This window comes from Uranotaenia lowii, chromosome 2, assembly GCF_029784155.1.
Source record: "Uranotaenia lowii strain MFRU-FL chromosome 2, ASM2978415v1, whole genome shotgun sequence".
Lineage (NCBI taxonomy): Eukaryota > Metazoa > Arthropoda > Insecta > Diptera > Culicidae > Uranotaenia > Uranotaenia lowii.
This window is the reverse complement of record NC_073692.1, coordinates 178,344,228-178,371,041: the sequence shown is the minus strand read 5'-3', so window position 1 is coordinate 178,371,041 and position 26,814 is coordinate 178,344,228. Positions and strand designations below refer to the sequence as shown.

The following is a 26,814-nucleotide window of genomic DNA, read 5'->3' as shown; positions in this document are numbered from 1 at the left end:
AAAATATGTTAAAGGATGCGAAATAAGAAGAGTACCACTTGTGATGTTTCTAAACACTCAAACACTATTTCTCCAATTTCATGTCATGGATGGCAGCACTATCATGCTATTAAACGGAAATGAGACTCTTTTCCGACTATCCCAGATTAATTTAGGTGTTCTGGATGATTTTGGTCAAGAAATAAATACCTGATACTTTGTGAACGCCTTTGAAATTCTATGATAATTAAATAAAAAAAATTAGAATTGCATCAAGGTCATAAAAAGTGAATTCCTTGGACCAATAATGGGAATAATGTTTTACTTTCCGATGGAGCTTGATGGACCAAGCGGTTAGCAGTATTATTGGTATGATTTGCAATTTAATTGGGAGTTGAGAAGAGCAGAAACTTCGACGGTTGTATATGCTGGTGTTGAAAACTTTGTTATAAAACTACCTCGAAATGATGATAATGGGAATTAACAAACCTGGAAGATCAATGTTGAGACCTAATTTGGTTTTAACTGAAAGACTGAGCTACGACTTGAAACTGGCAAAAGTTTAATTTACTATAAAAAATTTAAGATTTTGCAATCCAACCTGTTTTTATCTGATTCAAAATTTAACAAAAAAGTTTGTTTCATCTTTTAACGTCATGTTACTGAAGAAAGTAAGCAGCTTTGTAGAGTATTACAGCTCAAATATCAAATTTCTTAGTACTAGAGGACCATCGCTTAAAAACCTCTTTAAAACCTTTGGATTGCTGAAAAACGGCTGAAAATTCAGGAATCTCTACAAATAGTTTGTAGAAATATTATTATTACCTACAATTACACAGTTATTTTTAAGAAATAATCTTCATGCGTAGAAAAAAAAATCACTGGTACTATTTTTATCGCACTTCATATTCTTGGTCCCCAACGCCAATTGTTTCATCCAAAAGAAGTCAACTTTTGCTTGATTTATCCGTTGAACAATTTAAAACAAATTGTAGGAGAGAATTTTAGTGATTCATATTTTAACAGTCAATACACATAGTGGTACTATTCTTGGTTCGCTCACTGTAGGTATTTTCCAAGTAACTGACCATTACCCATTTTTTGACACATTATTCTATTTCAAGTTTTATTTATTTAAAGTTTGAACTGATATCTGCCGAAGGCAAAACATTTTTGTGTTTGGAGTTATTTCTTCAATAATGCTATACCTAACCAAAATCTTGCAATTTGATTTCTTCATCAAGGTTATTTGCAGTGCTCGTTATTTTTAACAAATTTGAAAAGATCTTTCCAATATTCTTTATTGCTAAAGATTTTTTTTACCATTTCAGTCATCTCAAGCAAACCTGTTCTATTGACTGGTATTTTGAAAATGATTTCATCTTATTTTCTATATTACTCATAGCCAGTGGCCCACATGCCTTCATTACTAAATTCTCTTATATAAAAGTTACGTAGAGAAATAACATTTGTTATTCAATCGTAAATCCTTTTAAATGTTTCTTATTTTTCCCAACTTGCAATTCAGGATATAAGTTTAAAAATTCATCTGAAATTTCTTTTTTTTTTGCTGTTTCTTTAAATTAGAAAATTTTACTTTGACAATTTGGTTGATTTAAGCTTTCAAGTATACATAATTAATGATTGTCCATTGACCGACGAAGCTAGCTCACCATAATTTAGATAAATGATCAAACGGTTCAAAGTTCGAAAATTGTCCATTTTAAGTGATTAATGTTAAATGTTTTTTTCTATAATCCAAACTTTTTTTTTTTTAAATTTTATCTCTACATCTATTAGTTTGAATGTAAACTTCACCTTTGCAAAAACATGAATAGGGTAAATGTACCCGAACTTGGCCCCTAAGGCATAGTTTACTAGATTACCCATGATTGTAACCTTCCTGTTATGTGTAGGGGAGATGAGGGCATAACGAGCACCCGAGGCATAATGAGCACTACTCTTTTCTACGAAAGTACGTATTTTCTTAAATAAATTTTCATGAGGATTTGTTTCGTACTTCCTATAGTATTAATTTTTCACAAAAAAAGGAATCTCCTTATCATCTTTACAGAGATATTTAAAAAAAAACTAGCTTGGTTCTCAAGTTACGAAAATATTATAATTTTTGAGCACCACGAAATAAGCTCTTATGATCTTAAAATAATCTTGATCTATAATGTACGCACTGCAACATGATGTACACATTGTTTCTCAATTTTTACCATCATAAAATTTTTGATTTTTCACATTTATCAATTTTAAATCACGTTTTTACTTAAATTTGTTGACTAGGGGCATATAGAGCACCATATTATCGAGGCATAATGAGCATTTTCTGCCGTAGAATCTAGCAGCGAATTAAAATTGATTTATAGCGCCACACCTTGACTAGTTTTCATCCGACGATTTAGCCTATTGGTAAGGAGTCGGAGAAGTAATCAAAAGACTAGAGTTAGATTTCTGTTCGAGGTGATTTTTTCCATTTACAATTCATGATCGATTTTTTTTATTGTTACATTATACGGCTAGTAGCATCATCCTCCGAACAAAGCACATAATGTATGAGCGTGCGTGAATTGTTTGTATTCTACAAACAGACCTAGATTATTTTGTTATTGCTTTTTTTGATGAATCTACGACTCACCTGACTTCATCGAATTGAATTCGCTGCTAGATTGCCCCACATCTTGCCCTGATTGATGGTGCTCATACTGCCTCAGGGGGGGTTCTCATTATGCCTCCACAGTGGCTGGTTTTCAGCTTTTGGAAAAAAATTTTAAAAGGCATTTTTAAACGTTTTCATCTAGTTTTTCACGTTTCAGCCCGTTAGGGAATAGGCTTTTCAAGTGTCTGAACACGAAACAATAATGTAACCTCCATATTATAACTATTTTCTATGGTTAAATAACCGTTTTCCTTAAGGTGGCCATTATGCCCCCATCTCCCCTACCTTCGAATCTTTTTCGACAAAAAGGATTGCTTACTAGCTTAAAATGCAGTAAAAATATGTCCTAACTTCAAAGCTGTGAATAACTTGAGAAAAATCCGATCAAACTATGATTGAAATGCTCCTTATTGTGGCCCCGCTCCAAATTGTGGCCCTTTCTGAGTTCCTTAAATTGGTCCCCTCAAGAATAAATGTGTCTCACTAACACAACAACGGCTCCCACGAATTCGTTGGTAATATCCCGGAAGGAAGCATGTTTGAATGCTTCAAAGCTTGTTATCTTGAAAGTATATTCTTTGCACTTTAACCCTTTGGCTCTGAGGGCCTCTAATGAACTTGTTTTTCTTTGGCATTAGTATGTAAATTCCACTGAATAAATATGAAAAAAAAGTTTTACCACTCAAAAGCCATATTCAATGCGTTAAAATATTGAGAAATTACATCATTGTTGACAACGTACAATTAGTTATAAATAATAGAAAAAATCCTGCTCATTTTTCTAAATTTAAAATTTGTTACAGAGAGTTTTGTTTCTACTCACATATGTTGAACCCTTTTATTTATTTATAAACCCAGAATTTTCTATTCAAACAAATTCATCGTTTTGTTATCCAATAAATGCAAAACGTCACAGTTTGCCGAAAGTGCCAGAATGTCAAAACCATGCAGAATGAAAATGCCAATTTCCGAAACCCACGCAAGACACGTGCCTTCGAGATCCTTCTGTTTGCATTGATTGAACGTATCTTTGCGAAGCTATCATATCCTCTGCCATGCCATGGCTCAGCTGAAATCCCCCTACCATATCGGGGCTGAAATCGCTGATAGGATCCTGCCCGGTGATATGACGATGATACCTGTCCTTCGTTCTATCAAACTCACATTCCCCTTGATCGAAATGGGGAACGCGTGCCCGAAAGGTGAAATATCCACCTCAGGAATAGAAATGGTTTTCGGTGTGTGTTTTTTTTTCTCTTTCTTCTCCTGTACACTATCCTCAAAACTACTGCCAACATCCTGGCGCAAGGCAGGGAAGATCTATCCCTCGATTCAGCTCAATCGAATTGAGTGAAAAGTTTTTACTTGGCGGTTATCTTCAAAAAATGAAAACACGGAAAAATAAAACGACACGGAAGGCAACGACGAGACGCCCCCGCCAAGGGGAGTGGGAAAATTCAATTTAATTTCCATTTCGCATTTTCGTCTAAAAGTTGATCAATTCCATCGAGTGCGTCAGCCAGGCGGAAGTGCTGAAATTGGCAAATATCGACGAGCAAACGAGCAACGTTGACGTTAGAATGATTCCGAAATTGGGTAAATGAAACACACCGAACCTGCAAAGAAATTGTTTACATTTACAGTTTGCATTTTTACATGGATGTTCAGACAAAGTCAGAAGTTTTCCCAACTTGAAGATATTTAAAAAGTACTGCCAAACGGGGCATCATGCAACAGCTGGGTTAGATGCAATATGCATCACAACACTTATTAAATTTTCATTTAAATATAATGTAATCGACATTTCGTAAAATGGTTACAAAATGATGATGACATAATTTAAAAAATTTTGAGCTAATTTTTCATATTTTTTTATTCTCATGGAAAATAAAAAAAAACTGAGCAATAGAAGTACAAAGTTGATCAGTTTCTGATGCCGTGTAAATAGAAATCTTACAATTGGTTAAATAAAAGTTAATTATTTAATGAAAATATTATTACTATAGCTGATACCAAAGTGCTAAATCATTGAATATCGTCGTTTTGACAAACCCCATATTTCTGACGTCCCTCATCTTTTGAAAGTGTGACCTCATGACTGAGGTTGATGCTTCATTTGACAGCGCAGCCTCCATGCAAATCTTCTGTCATTGATGAACGTTCTCACGTACTTGCTAACGACGCAGTAGGGGGACCTAAATACTATAAAAGATCTCAAGTTCACAACAAATGAGACGAGATGACGATGATGAATAAAAATTTGAACCAACAAATGAACAAACATTGCCCAAACCCAAATTTGCAATATGCCAACTCAGCAGCACTTCCTTAGAATTTGGCGGCAATAAATATGCAATTTAAAGACAAACTTGTTCAGTTGATGAGAATTTGCGAAACTGCCTAAAAAAACCACTGCTTCAAAGAATGAGACACTCGGTTAGTGTTTTTTGGAACAGTGATATCGATTTCATTTTGAATTCATTCCAATATTTTGGAATATTTTTAAAAAAAAAAATTGATCATTGTCTTATTATTTTTACATTAACAAAAATTAAAACTTTAATTTTCAAAAATTGTGAGTTTTTTTTAAACGTTCCTTTTATTTTTGCCCACAGTTGCTCTTAAAAAGCTATCAGCAAACAAAAAACCAACGCAAACACAAGTGTTTTGTTTTCTTCAAAGCAACAGTCTTTACTCGATACGAAATTGAAGACGCGAGAGTTGAAAAAAAAAGCAACACACCATAACTTGGCATGAAGCATTCAGTGTTGTTTGGTGTAATTTTTTCACCACTTCTTGCTTACACGCATTTCCTCAAATGTTTTCCTCCATCCCCAGCTTCGTGAGCGTGACTAACGACGTTAAACAAATTTTTGTTTCCGAAGGTAATTCATCAACAGGAAAAAAAAAACCTTTATTACCATGAAGTGAACAGGCTGTCTGGTTGAAGGGAAAAAAACAAGACAGCAGAACAACTGAACAATTTTACCTGCCTCTTTGTAAAGTTTTGGGGGGCTCTCTTCACATTCTTTTGCTTTTTTGGGGAACCCAAATGGTGTAAACCTGCCCAAAAGTCATAATTCTGATTCATAACTCGTTTCAGGTTGTAGTTTTTGTTCACAACCTTGAAATAAGATTTTTTCTCTCGATTAAATGGAATCTTTGTTACAGTAAAGAATGGCAATCCGATTTCAGTTGAAAGAGGAAATTTTTGAATCTTACATCGGCAAAAGGCAAAAGGACAAAACGGCAAAAGGCAAAACGGCAAAAGGTAAAACGGCAAAAGGCAAAACGGCAAAACGGCAAAACGGCAAAAGGCAAAACGGCAAAAGGCAAAACGACAAAACGGCAAAAGGCAAAACGGCAAAAGGTAAAACGGCAAAAGGCAAAACGGCAAAAGGCAAAACGGCAAAAGGCAAATCGGCAAAACGGCAAAAGGCAGAAGGCAAAGGTATAGGCAAAGGCAAAGGCAAAGGCAAAGGCAAAGGCAAAGGCAAAGGCAAAGGCAAAGGCAAAGGCAAAGGCAAAGGCAAAGGCAAAGGCAAAGGCAAAGGCAAAGGCAAAGGCAAAGGCAAACGGCAAACGGCAAACGGCAAACGGCAAACGGCAAACGGCAAACGGCAAACGGCAAACGGCAAACGGCAAACGGCAAACGGCAAACGGCAAACGGCAAACGGCAAACGGCAAACGGCAAACGGCAAACGGCAAACGGCAAACGGCAAACGGCAAACGGCAAACGGCAAACGGCAAACGGCAAACGGCAAACGGCAAACGGCAAACGGCAAACGGCAAACGGCAAACGGCAAACGGCAAACGGCAAACGGCAAACGGCAAACGGCAAACGGCAAACGGCAAACGGCAAACGGCAAACGGCAAACGGCAAACGGCAAACGGCAAACGGCAAACGGCAAACGGCAAACGGCAAACGGCAAACGGCAAACGGCAAACGGCAAACGGCAAACGGCAAACGGCAAACGGCAAACGGCAAACGGCAAACGGCAAACGGCAAACGGCAAATGGCAAACGGAAAACGGAAAACGGCAAACGGCAAATGGCCAACGGCAAACGGCAAACGGCAAAAGGCAAAAGACAAACGGCGAACAGCAAACGGCAAACGCCAAAAGGCAAACGGCAAACAGCAAACGGCAAACGGCAAAAGGCAAAAGACAAAAGGCAAAAGGCAAAGGCAAAAGAAAAAAAGCAAAATGTAAAATGACAAAAATGAAAAATGGAATAATGGAAAATGGAAAAATTGAAAAATTGAAAAATTGAAAAATTGAAAAATTGAAAAATTGAAAAATTGAAAAATTGAAAAATTGAAAAATTGAAAAATTGAAAAATTGAAAAATTGAAAAATTGAAAAATTGAAAAATTGAAAAATTGAAAAATTGAAAAATTGAAAAATTGAAAAATTGAAAAATTGAAAAATTGAAAAATTGAAAAATTGAAAAATTGAAAAATTGAAAAATTGAAAAATTGAAAAATTGAAAAATTGAAAAATTGAAAAATTGAAAAATTGAAAAATTGAAAAATTGAAAAATTGAAAAATTGAAAAATTGAAAAATTGAAAAATTGAAAAATTGAAAAATTGAAAAATTGAAAAATTGAAAAATTGAAAAATTGAAAAATTAAAAATTAAAAAATTGAAAAATTGAAAAATTGAAAAATTGAAAAATTGAAAAATTGAAAAATTGAAAAATTGAAAAATTGAAAAATTGAAAAATTGAAAAATTGAAAAATTGAAAAATTGAAAAATTGAAAAATTGAAAAATTGAAAAATTGAAAAATTGAAAAATTGAAAAATTGAAAAATTGAAAAATTGAAAAATTGAAAAATTGAAAAATTGAAAAATTAAAAAATTGAAAAATTGAAAAATTGAAAAATTGAAAAATTGAAAAATTGAAAAATTGAAAAATTGAAAAATTGAAAAATTGAAAAATTGAAAAATTGAAAAATTGAAAAATTGAAAAATTGAAAAATTGAAAAATTGAAAAATTGAAAAATTGAAAAATTGAAAAATTGAAAAATTGAAAAATTGAAAAATTGAAAAATTGAAAAATTGAAAAATTGAAAAATTGAAAAATTGAAAAATTGAAAAATTGAAAAATTGAAAAATTGAAAATTTAAAAATTAAAAAATTGAAAAATTGAAAAATTGAAAAATTGAAAAATTGAAAAATTGAAAAATTGAAAAATTGAAAAATTGAAAAATTGAAAAATTGAAAAATTGAAAAATTGAAAAATTGAAAAATTGAAAAATTGAAAAATTAAAAAATTGAAAAATGGAAAAATTGAAAAATTGAAAAATTGAAAAAATGAAAAATGAAAAATGAAAAATTGAAAAATTGAAAAATTGAAAAATTGGAAAATTGAAAAATTGAAAAATTGAAAAATTGAAGAATTGAAAAATTGAAAAATTGAAAAATTGAAAAATTGAAAAATTGGAAAATTGGAAAATTGAAAAATTGAAAAATTGAAAAATAAAAAAATTAAAAAATTGAAAAATTGAAAAATTGAAAAATTGAAAAATTGAAAAATTAAAAAATTGAAAAACTGAAAAATTAAAAAATTGAAAAATTGAAAAATTGAAAAATTGAAAAATTGAAAAATTGAAAAATTGAAAAATTGAAAAATTGAAAAATTGAAAAATTGAAAAATGAAAAAATTGAAAAATTGAAAAATTGAAAAATTGAAAAATTGAAAAATTGAAAATTTGAAAAATTGAAAAATTAAAAAATTGAAAAATTGAAAAATTGAAAAATTGAAAAATTGAAAAATTAAAAAATTGAAAAATCAAAAAATTGAAAAATTGAAAAATTTAAAAATTGAAAAATTGAAAGATTAAAAAATTAAAAAATTGAAAAATTGAAAAATTGAAAAATTGAAAAATTGAAAAATTGAAAAATTGAAAAATTGAAATATTGAAAAATTGAAAAATTGAAAAATTGAAAAATTGAAAAATTGAAAAATTAAAAAATTGAAAAATGGAAAAATTGAAAAATCAAAAAAAATTAAAAATAAAAAATTGAAAAATTGAAAAAATTAAAAATTGAAAAATCGAAAAATTGAATAATTTTGAAAAAAAAATGGATAAATGGAAAAATGGAAAAACGGAAAAATGGGAAAAAGGCAAAATGGAAAAATGGAAAAATGGAAAACTGGAAAAATGGAAAGATGAAAACTTGTTAAAATGGAAAAATGGAAAAATGAGAAAAAAGGAAAAATGGAAAAATGGAAAAATGAAAAAATGGAATATTGGATAAATGGAAAAATGTAAAAATGAAAAAATGGAAAATGGAAAAATGGAAAAATGGAAAAATGGAAAAATGGAAAAATGGAAAAATGGAAAAATGGAAAAATGGAAAAATGGAAAAAATGGAAAAATGGAGAAATGGAAAAATGGAAAAATGGAAAATTGGAAAAACGGAAAAATGAGAAAATGAAAAAATGAAAAATTGAAAAATTGAAGAAAAATAAAAATAGAAAAATGGAAAATGGAAAAATGGAAAAATGAAAAAACGGAAAACGGAAAATCGGAAAAACATTAAAATGGAGCAACGGCAAAACGGCAAAAAGGCAATTTCAATTCTGCTGTATAAATGTATCCGTATCTTAAACTGAAAAAGTACTTTATTCAAACATTCGGGAAAATTGTAAATAAAATTTAAAAAAAAATAAGGGTTCGTAAAAATTGCACTTCAACTCTCTGAATTCAAGCATTTTAGATTGTTTTTGTTTTTTATTAATGTTTTTCTCTCTACATAAACTTGTTTGACGCCTTAAAACGTTTATGATTGAATTCATCACACAAATCGAAACACCGTTACCCTTCAATTCTGGTTGAGATTGTTTTGCCTTACCGGTTTTTCGAGAATCAATTTCATATCTGGACCGACGACTGGCTCTCTTTAAGTGGATTTAGACGCTTCTCAGCACATGAAATGATGCCCTATATATCGTGTTGTTGTGCTTTCGATTGATTCCTAATTTGAGCAGCCAGCACTCTACCGACAAAAACGTGTTCTCTCGAAAATATATCAATCACCGAAATCGAAAGATTATTTGTGCCGATCTAGATTTCGGGTTCCGGGACTTTAGCACTTACTTTTGGGTTGGTTTTTTTTCTAGTTTAGTTTTTGGTACATGACAGACGGCATAAATGGATCCCGTAAAACAGAGATAGAGTAGGGTGACGTATCTATGTCACAAATTTTGTATTTAGTATAGAGTTTTGGAAAGTCTATTGTGAACCTTAATAAGCTTAGAACATTTGTGACCCAATTTGTTTCTCTTTAAATGTTATTTCTTAACTAACTTTTCTCTACTTAAGTCTGATTTGAGAATAAACCACCCTATCATAAAAATGGGGGGATGAAACTAGGACATCTTTGGCCATTTGTCACTCTCTATAGGGCATCACTGTCAGATGTTGACACTGTTGAAATGGATGTTATTTTTACTGTCGGCTCCACTTAAGTGGTAGATGGGGCAGTTGGTGGTCGATGATGGATTTGTTATTAGAAGTAGACGGATTTATAGCCCTTGATGTGGGGATGAGTATGTTTTTCTACCATCAGAACATGAAATGTTGTTGTAGTTTCAATTGGATTGTCTAACAATATTTTTCACCAGTTCCACATCCAAATAGTGAAACAAAAATTCGTAGATAGGCGAGTATTTTCAAATCTCTGCACAACACCTCCTTTTGAAGTTTTCTTATTGTACAATGTTCAAATATTTGAACTTTCGCCTCGTAAACTCAAATCCAAACTCCCTGGTGTTCAAAACCCAACTTAAATTAAACGTCAGAGCAAGTGAAAATTTAATGAGTTTCTAACACGAAGAGATTTCTTTTTTTTTGCTCTTTCCTTCAACCGGAAAGATTTTACAGCCCTCTTATTTGAAACTTCCTTCCAGTGATATTACACCGAGTAATCACTTTTTAAACTTGGATTGCCAACAGTTTGGCGTGAAACCTGGAAAAATCCCTTGAAGGTACGAAACAATTGCCACCTTGCGGCCATCAATTTTCTTTTCCGGTGCCGACCCACTGGAAAGGAGGAAGAAAGGCTGAGGTCTGAGAAAGGTTTCGGTTGTATGTTTGTGTTTGAGACTTACGCCCGGTGCTATGGGTTAGCTTCCGGTTCCTGTAACTGGAGCTGGATTGAGTAGCTAAAAGCTGCTAGGATGTTGAAGAAAAAGTACACAAATAAATATACTGCAGTGGGAGCTCCCAGAACAAAGTTTATCAAATCGGTGTGAGAGGTACTATCACTTAGAGTCACTGGAAACAAGACAAGGTTTATTTGGGAAAAGTTTCAAGGATGATTCATTTTTTTAACTTTAAAAAAATTATCAATTTTAATTGATTTTCTTTTTACTATAATTATAATTGATAAAAAAAAAAACACTTCGAAGGATTAAGTTTTGTTTCTTTTCTAGATTATATTTCACAAACAACAGTTCTAACATGTGTCTGAAAATCTCTTTAGTAATGATTTTAAAAGAACTGTTCAAATTGTTCAATTTTTACTCTTAGTTCTCTATTTTTCTTAAATTTTTACTTCTTTGAGCTCATGAGGTTATTTTATATGTTTTCTTTTTACGATTTTTTTTCAAAGTTCATTTAGTTGAACCTTTGCATTGTTAAGCGAGTAACAACCAATTATTTTTTTTTGTGTTTTACCAATTAATTTTCACGTTTGAGAAAAAGTATTGAACAAAGAGTAATTTACATAATGTGAAAACGGGCTTGTAATATAGCTCAGTTGGCAAGTCTGTTGCTTCATGAGCCGATGTCCGTGAGTTCGAGTCTAAGAGTAAACATCGAACACAGTTGTACCGGATAAGTTTTTCAATAACGATCCGCCAACTGCAACGTTGATAGAGTCGCGAATGCCATAAAGGTAAACGAATGGTAAAACGACTAAGGGGGAAACGGTCAAAATTTGGTCAAGGGAAAACGCGTGTAAATCGGTGAAATCGTTTATTTAAAAAATCAAATTAAATTTCTTTTTCAAGTCCAATTAGTATAAAATTCAGGAAAAATATTCAGTTAGGTTTCCGCTTTTCCAAATCCGAATTGCCGGGCCTTACGCTTAACCCCTGCCATCAGATTTTGTACAGCCACCTTGTCCACCTTCTTCGCCGCAGAAAACCAGTTTGCCTTGAACTGCTGCTCGTCCTTAGCAGTTGTTTTGGTCTTCTTTATGTTCCGCTTGACAATAGCCCAGTATTTCTCAATTGGGCGGAGCTCTGGCGTGTTGGGAGGGTTCTTGTCCTTGGGAACCACCTACACGTTGTTGGCGACGTACCACTCCATGGCCTTTTTACCGTAATGGCAAGATGCCAAATCCGGCCAAATCCGGCCAAAACAGTACGGAACAACCGTGTTTCTTCAGGAAAGGCAGCAGACGTTTATTCAAACACTCTTTCACGTAAATTTCTTAGTTCACAGTCCCGGAAGCTATGAAAATGCTGCTTTTCAAGCCACAGGTACAGATGGCTTGCCAAACCAGATATTTCTTCGCGAACTTTGACAGTTTCATATGCTTGAAAGTAGGTTTCGTCGTCCATTACCACGCAGTCAAACTTCATCAGCATCGTCGTGTACAGCCAGTCTCCGGGATCGCGCTTTGGCCGTCGTATTTTGTTTATCATCGCGATTTGGAGTCACAACCTTCTTGTAAGTCGATAGACCGGCTCGTTTTTTTGGCTCGATGCACGGTTGTAGACAATGCACCCAGCTTATTTGCGGCATCTCGGAGAGAGAGGTTAGGGTTTCGCTTGAAACTACCGGCAACTCTCTTTGTCTTCTCGGCGGTTCCGGATTTCCCCCCGATCCAGACTTCCTGGATGTCGCCAAACGTTCCCCAAACACTTTAATTACATTTGTAACGGTTGATTTGGCAACTTTTAGCGATTCTGCCAGCTTTGCGTGCAAGTAGCTCTGATTTTCGCGATGTGCGAGCAAAATTTTGATACGCTGCTCTTCTTCCTTGGACGGCATTTTGACAAGTGAAGAGTGAATTCCAAAATCAAAGTAGAACATTTTTCACACACACACACACACCTTCAAAATGAGGGGTGTTCAGGTTTTTTAAATGCAAAATTGAAAGAAATTCGTCTAGTTGTTATTGACCAAATTTTGACCGTATCACTGAATACTGACACTAATCAAAACTACTTAAGTTAATTATTCTTTCAACCAAAAAAATTTGTTGCTCAAAAATAACCTATCAATTCCATATAAAAAGTGTTAAGATCAGTATCGTTATTTAATCAGGCAAACCACTAATTGAATTAAAGTTTTTTGAGTCAAGTTTTTAAATTGCTTTGTGGAATGGGTTTAAGAATTAGGTCTGTTCTCGATATAAAGTGGACTCTTTTTTCTAACTAACAGACCCGATGTGCTTTGCTACTCCTTCCAAAAATAAATGAAAATGAAATTTAAGGAAATTGGTTTTTTTTTTTGTTGACATAATTTAAAATTAAATTTCAATATTATTCAGAAGCAACCGCTCAAAATAAGAGCTGGAACTGAAGATTTGAATAGCGCTACAGAGATGATTTAAACATATTTTCTGAAACTTGATCTCTAAGTTAGTTTTCAAAGATCTGCAAATTTTGCTCTGTTTTCATAAACTTCAAATTGATTCTTTAACTATAACAAAATTAATGATTTACTGGTATGAATTCCTTACCCCTTTCCCCCTCCCAATGCGGGAAAGCCTCACGAACTGCTTTATATAGACACATTTTAAGTACCGTAAAACGAGGTAGCTTTGATCAGGGGTAACTTTGACCAACAATAAATTTTTCCACATTATAATCAATAACTCAGCCTATAGTTTCAATTTTTGAAAACTGTTTTCTACGTTTGAAAGCCTATTAATTGAGTATCAATAAATAATTTGGTTTGTATTTGATGATACCAAAAACCATTTATAAGCAAACGGGTGGTTAAAAGTGAAAGTTCAACTTTTTTTTTGTATATGTATAGTTATAGTGCTATTTTTATATTCATATAATGGTAAATTTGTTATATTTCAAAAGTAAGGGCATTTTCAAGAGAAAGCCCATATTGGACAAATGGATAGGAATCCTATCAAATGATTAACTTTGAAGAAAAAATGAAAACGGAAATAGTAGGAGAATCTACAGGAATGTGTGATTGTTAAGTTTTATTTGTATTTTGAAGCTCAATCTATTAAGCAATTATTATAATTTTTGCCCCTAGATGTATGCAGCATCATTGATTTTTTACGATTATAAATGTTTTTAAAAGAAAACGTCAAAAAGCAAGGTAAAATTGATAAATTAGAATTTGTAAACAATTATGAAGGTGTTTTGTATCCTTTTTGATCAAGAAAACTCGTTAAAACCGTCAGAATAGAAACTGACCAATGTCACCCCAAAGCATCAAATTCTGAACAGAGCCGGAAACGATTTTTAAATCAAATTTAAAGGGGTCAAATAAATTTCTGCATCCATGTTTTACGTTCATAGGAGTCCGGTACTGGTTTTGAAAATATGAAACACGCCACAATCCCCTTAACAGAAAAAATAATCGAGAAATATTGAAAAAAGTGATCGATATTACCACGGATTACGGTATCTAAATAGCGTCATATTTCGCTTCATTTGTCTGATAAGTTTTCGAGATTAAAGAGAGGGTCTCAAATTATTCGTACGCAAACAACCTCTTTTATATTACATGGTTTCTATTGCTTAATAAGTACTCGATATATGCCAAAAACAGGTTGGGAAGCCCCTCTTTCACCTTCCGATCTTTAACTGCTGGAAATAGTTAGGGATCTCATTTTTTCGTCATCAAAAGATACCGTTTTTCACACTGCCAGGCAAAAGGGTCTGTTACATTCATAGAAACATATTTCTATATACCTTACCATGTCAAATTCGATTCTATTTGCTTAATTACTTCTCTAGTTAAACCAACAAAATATTATTTATCCCCACTTCCTGTGTACTCGCTGGAAGAAGAGTGTTGTTTCAAATATTCATTAAACAATTTTTCGTACCCAAATGATTTCCCATGTCGTATTTGATTCCATTTATTAGATAAGTTCTTGGTTTATGGAAAACAATTGTATGGGAGCCTCCTGAGCGCCGATGTGGTCTAGTGGATAGGCTGGCGCGAGTCTGGTATTGGTACGCCAGACGTACTGGGTTCGATTCCCGGTATCGGCAAGAAAAACTTTTGGGTTCGAATCCCATAAGCAGCCGACAGGTAAGATGTGTTTCATTATATGTTCAATCAGTTGCCAGCTGGCCAGGTATGTACACGGATGCCGGAATACCTGTAAGTATATTAGCCAACCTGATTGATTCGTTCTTCCAAAATATACCTATGTTTACGAGTTTTGATCACCGCCAGTTGTTGTTATCTTTTTAAGTTGATATTTTTGCTTCCGTTACGGCTGTCTGATTTAATTTGAATCCAAAACTTTAACCGCTTCTAACAGCTGGTGTCCAGCATTCCCGACGCCGAGAATGCTGGACACCAGCTGTTAGAAGCGGTTAAAGTTTTGGATTCAAATTAAATCAGACAGCCGTAACGGAAGCACGCGGCGATACAATTTGTAAGTGCAGAAAAGTGAAGTAATTTTAAGACATATTGTGAAAATTAAGTGTGTTAATTTAAAATTTTGTATATTTTTTACCTGAATACAGTTTTTCTGAAGATGGCTGAAAGTGTCCAGTAGGCCGAAACGTTAAGAAATTGTTATTATTTGGCTCAACAATCACCGAAAAATATCAACTTAAAAAGATAACAAAATATACCTACATCAACACACGCAATACATTCACTACATAACAGTTCGTACAAAGCCATGGGGTCCGGGTATGGTGGCGCGCTGCATTGGAGATTTGTCGAACCTAATATAATCTAAGGAATGCATGTGAACCCATACTTTGGCAGAAACTGCGGTGAATCCATGCACCCATGGTGGATTACCAACATACATACATACATACGTACAACAACTGTATGGGAGCCTCCTTTTTCAATAACTTTATCTCCAATTGATGAAGAAAGAAGACTCAAATAAGCATATAATCTTCTCTCGTATCCAAAATGCTCTTCCATGCCAAATTTGGTTCCATTTCCTCGATAAGCTCTAAATTAATGCGAAAAATTGTAAAGTATCCTCGTTATCAAAGACCCTTTGGTTTCATTTGCTGAATATGTTCTTGAGTAATGGTAAAAATAGTAAACATGGGAGCATCCTCTTTCCTTTAAATTTCTCCACTTGAAGAACAAAGGGTTCACAAAATATTATATAGTTACATTTTTTTTGTATTTGAATACCTTCCCATACGAAATTTGGTTCCATTTGATTGATTAGGTTTCCAGTTTGGCTGAAAATTGTAAAGGAGCCCCCTCCTTCTTTCTATATCCCCAATTGAAGAATGAAAGGCCACCAAATATTCATAAAATCTTCTCCGTACCCAAATACCCTTTCAAACATAATAATAATAAAAAATGTATAGAAGCCCTCTCTTCCCTTTTTTTATCTCTTGTGGTTGAAGGGAGGGGTCTTATATAATCATAAAATCATTTTTCGTATTTCAAAACCCTTCCATGCTGAATTTGGTTCCATTAGCATTATTATCGTTCCAATTTTAGTTTATGTCCAGCCGAAGCTAGGACGTTAACATTATTAGCTCTTGAGAAAGATAGCCTCCTCCTCCCTTCCTATTTCCCACACCGAGAAAGGAGGGATACCAAATATCCATAGAAACAATTCTTGTACCAAAATATCCCACCATGCTAAAAGTGGTTTGATTTGCTTGATCAGTTCTCAAGTTATGCAAACATTTGTCTTTTCTTTGAGAGACCCCCTCCTCCCATCCATTGAAGGGAGGGTTCTCAAGCTATTAAAGGAACCTTTTAATGCCTTTTAAGCACCCACTTGCCAAGTTTCAACAGACAGACAGAAAGACAGACAGACAGAATACTAGATAAAACTGTGAAATTATGATCAACTGTTTATTAAACACTGCCTTAAGCTCGTAAAAAAATACTGAGCAAGTTGAATTGATGCTGGCAAAGTTGTGGTTGACCCATCGTTGGGCGAATCAATTCTTCACAAATGATGTGCGAAAACCTTATCTTCCGTAACTGGGTTAAAAGTTTAAACAATTCGAAGTTTTCGGTGTTGAAAATAATTAAGTCTCGTTTCTAAAGATCTACTGAAATCAGAATGAAAAATCAAATCGGGAAACGGAAATAAAGAAGAAGCTGCCACTTGCTGCTTTCATTATAGAAAAGCGTGTTTTTCGAAGAAATTACCCAAAAAAAAATTGCTCATAGTCATCACTATATTTAAAAAAATCCTTAACGGATTTGAACCCTTAGAAGAAATATTGTAAAACTTTTTCTTGTTTCTCTGGAAAACCATGGAAATTTTCCGAACTGTACACGAGCTGGCATTAAAGTATTCATTTTTAACGTAGTTTTAATATGATGATGACTACAATGCATTTGATTACAAAATCATAAATATAAGTGTGAGAAGAATACAAACATTGTAGTCACGGCTTAAAGTGCTCTGCTTTTTTATATTGGTCACATTTAAAGGAAAAGACTTACTGGAAAAAATAATAAAGTGGATTTTTTCTGGCCCATTTTAATTAACTGAAGAATTTCATTGTGCTTCTGCCCGATTTAAGGTCTAATCACTTTACTATTTATGCCGTTTATTGACTAAAACAAGAAAAAGTAAACTTAATAAAAAATAGCTGAACCAAAATGTCTCAAACTTTTATCGAGACACTCCTTGAAAAAATATGGTACAGAAGCCAAGACCATTTAAAAATCATGCAAATTTGATTAAATTTGGCAGTTGAGGTCACAATAAAAGTTGTGCAAAATTTAACAAAATATATATTTTTTAAATTCAAGATTGCTCTAAACAAAAGGTTTTGAATTTTCAAAAAATTTTATAAATGTACACGTTTTTTATGATAGTTCAAAGTGAGTTTTTGATAATTTTTTTTAACTTAACTTTTACTTTCAAAAAGGTGTACATTTTCTTTTGTGAGCACCCCAAAGAGGATCCTTTGGATTAAAATCGATCGTGAGAACTCATTGAAAATGAGTTTGAAAATGTTTCGTGTTTTTGCTTAAACACTGGCGTTAGATTATGTTTATGGCCTTTGGTAGTGGTAAAATTTTTTTTAAATAATAAATTTATCAGTTTGCGATAGAAAAAAGCGATACTTTTTGACGAACCAATCTCAATAGAAATTAAATTTTCTCAATTACTTTTTTAAAACTTTTCAAATAAAAATAGTTTTTGTAGATTCGCTTTGGTTGTGTCTAGGATTCGTATTGCTGCAAAAATGTTGCAGCAAAACGTATTCCATTAAATTCCCATAAGAATTAATAATATATAAATATACGTTATCCAGAAGGTCCTGTAAAATTATGAAAAGATTTTTCTAATAATCTATAACAAACTTTTAAAAGATTCAGAAGAAACATCAAAAGATTACCTAAAATTATCAAAAAAAAATGTTTGAATAATCTGAAAAGAGTACTCCTAGTTTATTTTTAAACATTCTTTCATTTAATTTTTCAAAAAATTTCCTAAATTGTTTTTCAATTTTTCAGAGTTTTCAAAAGTTTCATCTCAGATTAAAAATGCTCAAAAGATTGAAATAAATATTTAATGGATTTATCATATTGAATATATCGGTGGAATTTTATATCCTTTGAGAAAGAATATTTGAGAATCGAAAGATTATAGACGAATAGAAGATAAGAATAAGGTAAAAGGGGTTGAAAATGAGCGGAAGGATAATTTTAATTTGAAAAATTTTTCATCACATTTAATCTTTTTGTTCCTCAGGGGCCTTTTATATTCTATCTCAAAGAATATAAATTGACGGTAATTTACTCTTCTTTTAAAAAAGATTAAAAAAATATTCTGAATAAATTCTAAACATATTGTCCATATACAAACATATATGAATATTCGATAAAACTCACAAAAATAACAAGATTTACAAAAGGATTTTCATGGGCTTAAAAAGGATTTGAAAACAATAAAAAAAAACTATTAACTTTTAACAACAGGTTCCTAAACATTCCCAAAATTTTCATTAAATTTTCAAATATTATTCCAAAAGAACGAAAATAAATTCAACAACGTTTCAGAAACATTTTATTTTTAACTCAGTCTTAAGTAATCTTAAAAAAATCTTAAATCAACTCAAAAGTAAAAAAAGTGTTTAAAAGTTTAGTGACAAAATATGAAAAAAAGAAGAAAATATCTTAAAGATTCTATAGATTGTTTGATATTCTTAAAAATTTAAAGAATCAGTTTTTTGAAATTTATCTTTTTTTGGTTAAAAAAGTTGTTAAATTGTTAAAAAAATATTTCAAAAATTATTCCAAAACTTCTCGAAAAGTCCTATTTTTATCATAATTTCGATTTTAATTTAGTTTAAAAATTCTTGAAGTTATTCAAAATATCGATTAATGCTTATTAATTGATGTTCGAAACGAATTCGAAAAATTTAAAAAATGTTTTCAGGAACGTTTTATGAACGTTTCATTCAGAGCTATTTTTAAACAATTTTCAAAACATTGACATAAAATTCTAGAATTGACAAAAATGACAAAAATGACAAAAATGACAAAAATGACAAAAATGACAAAAATGACAAAAATGACAAAAATGACAAAAATGACAAAAATGACAAAAATGACAAAAATGACAAAAATGACAAACATGACAAAAATGGCAAAAATATTCATTTGATCGAAAAACAGGCTGAAAAGGAAATGAAAATTATCTTATAATTAAAGAAATAAAAAAAATTCAAGAAAAATAATGATTTTTTTTACAAACTTTTGTAGGAAATATTGGCACTTTATCTACTTTTGATCACTTTTTATTACTGATACTTCGACAAATATGTATTTCACCTGAAATCCTTTTTCTTGAATTTCTTCTACTTTGACCAATACTTCAAATTTGACAGAAACTGGAAACAATTTGGTTGATCCAGCTGTTTCTTATTGAACGTGACTTAAATATTTATGAAACAAGAAGAGATATTGCAGGATTCAACCGCCGTAGTTTGTACAAAATTGTTATTTTGCATAAGTTCTGTCGTCCACTGATGGTTGCATTAATACGGCACTGGCTTAAAATTTTACGAGCTCTGGACGTAGCAAAAATTTGTTGTTTGAAGTTCAGTTTATATGACTGATTTCTGGACAATACTTCTAGCCTCTCAGAGACAAATTCACTGGACATTTCAGCAATCTACACATCTAATTCGTGTTTTTCGATCATGTGCTTCACTCCAACACTTAGTTTTAATTTTTTAGACATTATTGACAGTGTTTTTTTACTTTTTTTCCACTTACGCATAGGAATTATTGGTACAACAACGGATTTATCAGCTGTCGCTGTATAATGATGGATTTTGAAGGAAACTGTACAACATTATTTTTGTATCTTGAATATCTTGGAAATGCGTTAGTATTAAATTTTGACATATATAGGCAGAAAAGTACTTTTTACTGGCCAATGTTGCATGTCTAATCAGTAGAAACTTAGTTATCACCAGAGATAGTGTCCTACTTCTAAATAAACTAAGCTTCAGAAGTGATTTCAAATAATTCGTTTTAATAACATGTTTAAAGGATCCTCGATAAAATAGTTTGAAATTAGAAATTAGAAAATGAGCAGCATGTCAATTTAAAAAAAACTTTTTCTCTACAACAATCACACGAAGACATGATAGAACACGAAAAAAATTAATTTAATTTAGGATTGCAATAGTTTAAACTTCTAAACTAATATATAATGTTAAATAGTTTATTTCTTCCCAAAAGACCAATGCTAATGTTTCATTTTTTTTTCTCTCCATTTCAGAGTTCCGAACGAAACTGTCACAAATCCCAGCATAAAAAACGTCCCCAACAGTGGCAATAAAAATGAAGGAAAGCCACAAAAAAGGTGGCAACTGAACTGAAACTAATCCATAGGTGGATCGTAAAATTCTAATTCCATCTAAAAAGAATAGGTACGACGCTAGACAATTTTACTATTGTACCGAAATTGACTTAGTCGGTCTGACTATCTGGGGCAAGTGTGAACGAGAAAGGAGCTCAGCGAGAGAAGAGAACAGCAACAACTACAACAACAGCAGATCGACAATAACCATAAAGGTAAATTATGTGGATTATCTTGGACGATTTGACTGTCTCTGTTTTGTTCCGATCGAAATTTCTATTTTTCGTTAGGGAATTACTCGGTTAGGAACTTCATCGACAATTGATGCTGTCAGTATGCAAATTTAATGGCTATTTTAGCTGTTCATCAATTGATTCTTCCACTTTTTAGAGAATGAATTAAAAGCTGAAAAAAAATGGGTGTATAAACAAAGTTGGTTTGTGATGGCAAGTGTACAAAAATTGTCCGTTTCTGGTAAAATTTTCGAAAATAAAAGAAAACAAAACCACAAAACTAATTGATTAAATTCAATTCCACCCGGAAAGCTTCCCATGAATTCTTCAACAGATTGTTTCTTCGGAAATGAAAATCAGCATTCTCCCTGTGGCGCCGATTGAGGCATCTTTTTGTTACCAAAGAAATGCGAGTAAACTTATTTCGGATTTTTTTTCTTGGCTCTCTCAGTCTTAGCTTCTTAGACTTACGCCAATTCAACAACCCACTTGTTTTGTCTAAATTGGAGCCGATCGAAATCCTGGAACCTGCAGGGCTGGATAATCTAATGATTTCATTTCCCTACACCCGGATCAATTTTCACTGTTTCTTGCTAGCAGCCCCGAAAGGAAAACTCCTCACTCCCATCTACATACAAGCCTCTACCGCGGGCTGGCTGTGTGAAAGTGTATTGATAAAATTCAATTTCCGTCGAGAGAAAGGAAAATTTGTCCAATGTTATTTCTAAATAAAACCTTCGAAAACACTGGGAGGAACAATAATTATTTTAAGTTAAAGAATGAAAATGTTTTTTTTTTTCATCACATCAATATTAAAGTTTTTAAATTGAATATTCTTAAAAATATTGAATAGCTTAGCGTGTTATTATTAAATTAAAATAACCGATTTAAAAAAATGGTGTTCAAATTAAAAATTGGTTCTTTACGAAGCGTTCGAAAGTTTTCCATCTTTAACATACTATCATTGGCAAACATACTTTGAATATTTTAAATTTTAACTGAATTTTTCTGAAATGAGTACCTTAGGCTGCCCCCACTTTTTGTATGAGAAATCTCAAGCTTGTTAAATGCTATGCGCTGCAGGCTTAAATTGATCCTAGGCCTTTTACAAAGCCTCATGCAAAATTTGGGCCTGATCAGATCACGGGAAAGGGTCACTCAACGAGCCTGAAGTTTGTATGCAATTTTAAGACATTTTGTTCGGGAGGAACATAAAAATCTTATTTTTTATCAATAACTAGCTGACCCGGTGCGCATTGCTACACCTTGCAAAAATAAATGTAATTTGTGAAGATTTATTAAAATTTAGATTTTTGTATGAATTTTTTTTTTAAATTAAACCTCATCATGGTTTAGAACCAACAACTTCGAAATGAGAGCTACAGCTGGAGCTCCGTATTGCAATTCAAAGATGGTATATATTATTTACTGAAAAAATCCCTAAACTTGTTTTTCAAGATCTGAAATTTGTACTCTGTTCTTATAGCTTCATAATGACTCAAATAATGTCAATATTTATGGATTTTCCACCTTTTTCCCAAAGTGGGAAGTTACGAACTTCCATAAAAACATTTGTTACATCTATTTTTGAGTTAACAACACTTATCATGGTTTGAGAATTATCGATTTTATACAGTGCAATTTTTTTTATAAATTTATTAAAGCAAAAAATATCAGTTGCAGCAGTAATAATTTCTCCGCGTTTTTTATTTTCTCTTTAAAAGTCAAATATTCAAAAATGTTGGCAAAAACAAATTTCTAAGTTAACATTTGTCCCGTATATTGGGGTAAGTGTAAATGCAAAGCTTATTTTTAGATGCGTCAAAGTAATGGCTTCAAAATGGGTTTAATACGTATATCTGTTTGTTTGTTTTATCAAGTTTCATAGATATATCTGCAGTATTCCAGCAGTATAAATTTATGTTTGTTATTCCACTTTTAACGATTGCTGTTTAAAGCAAATAACCTTCATTTACAAAGACATTCAAGAATTTTAAATATCCGCTTCAGTTTCAACATTCGGAATACCCCTTCTGGTCTCTCCAACATATTGAATCATTTTGAAGATGAATTTCATAAAAGTTCGACGTTTGCCCTTGCCCCACCGTGTAAGTTGACAGGAGGGAATATTGTTTTAAACACTTCAAAAGTATGCTAAAAATTTCTCATAAAAATTTTGCTTTCAGTTGAATATCAGTTCTTAAGTCTCATTTTTCAAAAAAGAGGCGGATCAAAAGTCTCTTTTATGCAGCCATGTAACACAAAAACACTTTCATGTTAAGTACGTACTTGAATTGGTATGTATAAGCAAAAACAACGATGTTTTTTTTCAGGATTATTTAAAATTAAAAGGTTCCTTTTTCATTTCTAAATTCGTTTCAGTTGTGTATTTGGGCCGAAGTAACAATTTAGAGAAGAAAACATAATTTTTTATTTTTTTGTAACAGAGAAAAGTTGAACGTTTGAACATGCTCTAGTGTTCCTTGAGTGAAAATTCTTTTGAAAAATGAATTCCCTCACTTTTGGTCAATAAAAATCAGTTTATTTCACTGATACCTTTCACTAATGAACACGTCAGTCCTATCTTATCTAATTTAAAGAAAAGGCTCTTGATCAGTTCATGTTTCGGATAGCATTTTTTGATCTTCTTTTTCAGTTAAATACATTTTTACATGTTCAACATTCCGATCTACCTCTGTAGAAAACATCTTATTCATATTTCTGTTATCAATATGATTCAAAAATAAACTTGTACGAAAAATGGGTTAAAAAATTGTATGTACATTCATTACTTTCAGTTTTTTTTTTCAACTGTCCGCAAAGTGTCATACCATTATTTCATTAGCATCAGAACTAAATTTATATTTTTTAGACAACAAATGCTATCTGGACAACAAATATGGAAGTATTTTTGCAAATCTTTCAATTGCTTTTGATTCGATTGATAAAATACCAATCCGTGTCACATCTAGGCGTCATTTATTTCCACGTGCTATGCAGGTACAATTAAGCAAGAAAAAACACATCTAGGTTGCATATCGCCCCCACGTGCATAAGAAATATAGGTAGGTACTTGGTTGAGAAACAGGCGCCTAATTGTGAAATTTTTCCAGCGATCAATGAACATGGTTTGGTATGTTACTATGCTTTGGTTACTATCCACTTGCGACGACATTTGCTTGACCATAGAGACGAAAAATAAACCCCTCAAAGAAAAGAAAATCTCTAAAAATGAATGCCATGCCTTTTCAATTTAAGATTTTGGCAAAAAAAAAGTATATGTTTTATTCGATCGGCAAAATGTCAATCTGGGTCACATCTAGGCGTCATTCATAACCATGTGCTGTACAAATGAGCTAGGAATCAAGTAGAAAAAAAATCACATCAAGGCTTCATGTGGCCATCCCTTGCATTAAAAATATGCTTGGCTGAGAAATACGCGCCAAAATATTCCCACTGATCAGTATGCTATGACATGGTTACTATCCTCTCGCGACGTTGGCGCGCGACGCCTCGACCATGGAGACGAAAAACAAACCGCCCAAAGGAAAAAAAATCTCGAGAAAATGGATGTCATGACTTTAATCTGGTTCGAAAAACTACAAACTTTGTATGGGAGCCCTCCCTCCCTTCAGTCGGATGGGGTTTTAACTATTATAGAAACCATCTCCGGCCCCAAAAACCCTCAGATGCCAATTTTGACGATGATCGGTTCAGTAGTTTCCGAGTCTATAGGGAACAGACAGACAGAAAAACATTCATTTTTATATATATAGATTCTGGTCTCCTTCGGCCGATTTTTTTTTGAAAACAAGTTTTTTTAAAGCCTAAACTTTGACAACTATTTCATCCCACTTTAAAACTCTTAAATATCTTTATTCCTTTTTTCTTATATCAGATTTGGGAACAGAAAACGTACAAAATCATCAAACATCTGAAATTGGTGTACAAGCCATATGGCATTTCTGGCCTTGCAAATCTGGCAAAAATTTTCAATTTTCATTGGTTTTCAATGGATTTTTCTATTTAAAAATGTGTGTTGTGACCATGGCCGTAGGAACGGGGGGGGTTTTGGGGGTTAAACCCCCCCCCATGAGCGTCCAAAAAACAAGCGAGGTATTACACTCTACACTCCAAATTACAAATAATTACCAATTATAATAATATCGCTAAGTTTTTCAAGAGAAACAATCTAGACTAAAGCCTATAGCCAAAACCTCAAAAACCCATCCCAAGTTCAAAATTCAGCAACAGTTTCCCAAAACTTTCTCACTTGTTCATAGGTTGCCAGGTTTTTCATCACGTATTAGGGCCAGATAAATCCGGGCTAGTTTATATAAAAACCTTGCAAAATCCGGGTAGTGGATTGAAAAATTGTCGACCAAAATCCGAGCAATATCCGGGCAATTTTGGACAAAACCTAGGAATTACTCATCAAAAATCAAGAAGAAAGAAAAAGATGAAGAAATTAAAAATTTGAACGCATAAATGGAAAAAATTAAAACACAATTTGTTTTTATTTATTTGATTTGAGAATGAGAATGAGATTTAAGCCGGGCCAAATCCGAACTTTTCTAATGTGATCCGGGAAACCGGGTCGAACCGGACTTTTCCCTAATTTTATATTAATCATCCAGGCCAACCCGATTGAAACTGGCCAATCTGGCAACCTTGTCTTAGAAATTCAGGTCTGAATACTAAATTTTAAATTGAACCCATTTTCTATTTTTGAGGCTCTGGTTTCATATCCCCACAGCCAAAATTGTATTTATACATATTTTCGTATTTCGGATTCTTTATCAATTTTAGGATTCTTGATTTTCAGTTCGAATAATCATAAGAAATTGGGAATGAAAAGCTGTTTTTAAATCCTGGTTCAAATTTGGTTTTGCATTTCATATCAAATTTGAATCATGTTGAAAATCGTATACATTTTCAATGTTTAGATAATAGATTTCCGAATATGAAAACAAAAATTGTTTTACATTCAAATTTGAAGTTTTTAAAGCTCTTAAGTGGCGATCCGAAATTGAAAACTTAGATTTAGATTCATCATTTGAAATTCACATTCTTATTTAGATTCACAAAACAGATTAAAAATAAATAATTGAAATAATGAATGAAGATTAAATGTGCTCAACAGAGTTTAAATAAAAGATTCATGAATGAGTGCTTTTAAAATGGCTCAAAAAATTCTGATCTGTAATAAAGATTCGGAAACGTATTTTTTGTACATTTCAGAAATCGTACAGAAATTCGGAAATAGATTCAATTTTTAAATCAGGTTCAGAATTCAGGTTTAAAATTTAAAAAAAAGATTTAGCTTATGAATGAGTTTTTTAATCATCATAAAATCACAATTAGGTATAATGTTTATTTTTGTTTGTTTTGATCACCGCACTTCCTAATGATCCTTTTCCTTCCTTTTATTTTTTTACTAATGATCACCGAGAAACATCTATAAAAAAAGATCGTAAATATAAGGTAGAAATTGAGTTAATTTTCTAAGTTTTGTTTTATGCAAAAAATCTCAAATAATATTTAAAAAAAAATCATCCACACGATTTTCATAATGGAATTGATTCTTTATGAAAAATATTTGCTGTTAAGAAAATGTGTACCTGATCTTCACGTAAAATATTTGCACAAAATTCTATATTTTCTCGCTGTATTTTTCTAATATTTTCACGGTGTATTTTTAACATTATTAATATTGCAGTTTTTTAAAAGCCAAGTTTCAAAATTAAAACATAATTTAAGTTCAAGTTTACATCAAGCAAATTTCATCCGATTTTTTATCTCTTACTGTCTGTTGGGAAAATTTTATTTATTTTCATCAAAAGTGAGAAACTTGGAACTTGCAAAAGAGTTTAAAGGTAAAAGTCAGTCACCAAAACCCCCCCCATGAGTCGGTTCTTCCTACGGCCCTGGTTGTG

The 26,814-nt window shown here is 32.3% G+C and overlaps 1 protein-coding gene across 2 annotated transcripts in view; it reads left to right on the top strand.

Moving 5' to 3' along the window:
• LOC129742336 (uncharacterized) overlaps positions 1–26,814 on the top strand; it is a 390,821-nt gene that overhangs the window by 123,066 nt on the left and 240,941 nt on the right. For both annotated transcript variants that reach the window (XM_055734229.1, XM_055734228.1), the window contains exon 2: positions 20,565–20,860. The gene's annotated coding sequence lies outside the window, so the exon portion shown is untranslated. The remainder of the gene's footprint in view (positions 1–20,564; positions 20,861–26,814) is intronic.